The 3126-nt window shown below is 38.6% G+C and overlaps 1 pseudogene; it reads left to right on the top strand.

Moving 5' to 3' along the window:
- Nucleotides 1-1033: 1033 nt before the first annotated feature.
- Nucleotides 1034-1591, top strand: LOC115330931 (annotated as a pseudogene).
- The last annotated feature ends 1535 nt before the right edge of the window (nucleotides 1592-3126 follow it).

Below are 3126 nucleotides of genomic sequence, written 5' to 3'. Positions count from 1 at the left end.
ATATCCAACAAAATGTCTGTAGTCCTATTTTAATTTCTGTTTAGTACATATATCATTTTTATTAGTTTGCTGATGCAATAGCTTAAAAAAGGATATTACTTTAATTTTAGCTTCATTGGTGCACTCAATTTTTTGTATATATTTTACTAGCATCTAAGCTTATCCCGTTATATTTAACAAAAGGCCTGAAGTTTTTTTTTTATTTTGATAACTGTATGGAGGACATACCTCATTATTTTGTTGTGTTCACATAATAGTTCAATAAATAATTATTAATTAAGTTTTACCTTTCTCCCCATTCTATAACGACTCTCACTTACTTGCAGCTTCATCACATGCTGTCTGAATTCAACTGATGCCACTCGCCATGCTTTGGGCAAACGCGGAGAGGTTGTGGCGGCGCTCGCGCACTCAAGCAGAGGGGGGGGGGGGGGGGGCGGGGGCGCTGAAAGCACCGCGCACCCCTCAATACCACAGGTAATAAACACTTTTGTCGTTGAACTGGATTCCGGGTGTCGTACCTCCCTACGGGTAGCCGCATCGCCAAACCGCTGCAAAGTATACTACGGCATTCCAGGTATGACATTTCACCACCCTATGCAAGGAATATTTTCGACGAGTTAAGCCAGGTGCAAAGAACACGTGTAAACATTGAACAAGCTAAGCTGCTTTCTTTACTTTCGAACTGTCCACTTTTAATGTTGCGTTCTTTGCATAGGCTTGTGTTTTTTATGTGGTGCATATCACGCTTTAATGTTGGCAACGAGTGAATTAGACAATTTTAGTGAGACGCTGAGATTGCTGGCAGACGTTTCTTCGAAATTAATGCTTGAAATTTTGAACTATTTTGTCTGTTTTTTTAGTGTAAAAAGTATTAAGCACTTTACAAATTCAAGAACTTCAGTCACAAAACCAAATGTGTGAGAATTTTATTCTTTCCAGGGGTTATATGAGGTAAAACTTAAATCCCCCTAGGTTTTACAAGTTACGTTAATCATGTCAAGATTTACATTAAAATATTACGTTCTCTGCAATGCAGATCTTGCCTTGGTTATGCGACAGAGCATCCAATGCACAGCTGATTCAAGCAGCATGTGCGCATAGTGTTGCACAGAACGGTGAACTCAAAAAGTCTGTACAAGTACTCTCAGATACGTTTGACGACTTGCAAAGTTGTTGACTTGCGCAAGACAAGTTCACTAAAGAACTTTCTAACCGTGACCTGCTGGAAAAAAGTTTCCTCTCCAAACGTACTCGCTCAGCTCCGGTTACATTTGTATAACCTTGAAAGACAGAGCCGTCGTCTAAACATTAAAATTCATGCAATCCAAGAAATACAAAATGAACACCTGATAAGAAAAATGAACGGATTAGCAACAAAGCTGAATATTCCACATGTAAACCGAAGTGACGTTCGAGCTTTGCATAGACTCCCAGCAAAACCGGAACACGAGGCGTTATCGTTCACTATACATGTCAGGAGCCTCGCGATTCTTGGCTTCAAAAAAGGCAGTCACTTAAAAAAGAAAAAGGCAACGTGTATATTTCTGAAAACGTGACTCGGCTCTCCCGCACACCGCTGTTGATAACAAAGAAATGGGCGCAGAAATCAGGATACGCATTTGTTTGGCATGCGAATGGGAAAGTGCTAGTCCGAAAAAAACAACTGTGAACGAGCAGTGGTTATTCGCGGTGAGGATGATCTTGTAAGTCTAAAGTAACTCGTACGAATGAACGTCTGAAGTTTTGTTATTTTTATGCCTAACCTGTCTCGTGATATTGCATCTCTGAAAGGTCACTCTCCTTAACTTTCTCATTTGAATGCAAGAAGCTTGCGAAAAAATTCGACGAGGGAATTTTTTTTTATGTCAGTTAAATCAATCTTTTGACATAATTTGTTTTATTGAGACGTGGTTTACATCTGATAAGTGTGTCCAGCTGCCTGGTTACGACTGTGTTCCTTCGTTCCGCTCAAGAAAGTCTGGTGGTGGTGTTGCCATTTATATTCGCTCAGAGCTATCATACAAAATAGTTCCCGAATACAAAATTATAGACGACAATGTTGAGTGCATTGTGATTGAATGCTGTCAATTTTTGTTTGCTCTCTTGTACCGTCCTCCATCTAAATCCGTAAATGATTTTCTGCAATTCTCAAAAACGCTGCTTGAACAGAGCATAAAACTGAAGTTTAAAGTTGTTATTTTTTGTGATCTTAATATAAATGCTTCCGCGGACATTGTATCATATTTTCGTTTTCAATAGATATTTGAGTCTTATGGTTGCACAAACGCAATAACTGTACCAACTAGAATCGCCTCGACTTCTGAGACAACCCTTGACCTCAGTATTACAAATCTTCCTATTGAGAATTTGAGGAGTATGAACGTGCGATACCAGTGATCATTTGCCAATATACTGTCTAATTCCTGTTAACCAGCTGCGCAAGAAACAAGAAAAAATGCTGGTTAATGTCTATTCGGAAGGAAACATTCAGCCTTTTAAAGATCTTATTTCCTGCCTAGATTGGTAAAATATTTTGAGAGAAAATGATGCAAACACAGCCTATGACGTTTTTTTTTCATCCAGCTTTGTGTCCGTGTATAACACCTATTTTCCCTTAAAGGCACGTAAAAAGCATAAGAAAACTCGAAAATCATGGATATTTCATGAATCATATGCAAGAATTAAAAACCACTACAAGCTGCTTCAAGTATTTCTAAAAACGAGACGCGAAAGTGACCTTTGCATATTTAAAGAAGTCTGAAATAGACTAAACTCTGATATTAAAAAAGGGAACTTCCGAATATAATATTAACACATTTTCAGAAGTTATGCGAGATCCCCGCGTGTTATGGCAAACCGTAAAGGAGACAATTTCTAAAAATACCTCGGCAAGAAAAGTTCAATTTTACAATGAGGCGCTGACGGATGAACAGATAGGAAATCTGTTCAATGCGCATTATGTGGCTGTTGGTGCTCCTATAAATAACTGTATAGAAATACCATGCGAGCAGTTCATTTCGACAAACTGTCTTAAGTCCCTCCTTCTAATTCTGACAGACCAATGTGAAATAATGAAGTTAATTCTAGCATTAAAAAATTATAGCGCCTCCGCGGCAGATGACA

Source organism: Ixodes scapularis, unplaced genomic scaffold (assembly GCF_016920785.2).
Source record: "Ixodes scapularis isolate PalLabHiFi unplaced genomic scaffold, ASM1692078v2 PGA_scaffold1__304_contigs__length_218370807, whole genome shotgun sequence".
Lineage (NCBI taxonomy): Eukaryota > Metazoa > Arthropoda > Arachnida > Ixodida > Ixodidae > Ixodes > Ixodes scapularis.
Note: the sequence above shows the minus strand (reverse complement) of the source record. Positions and strands in the feature narration are given on the sequence as shown.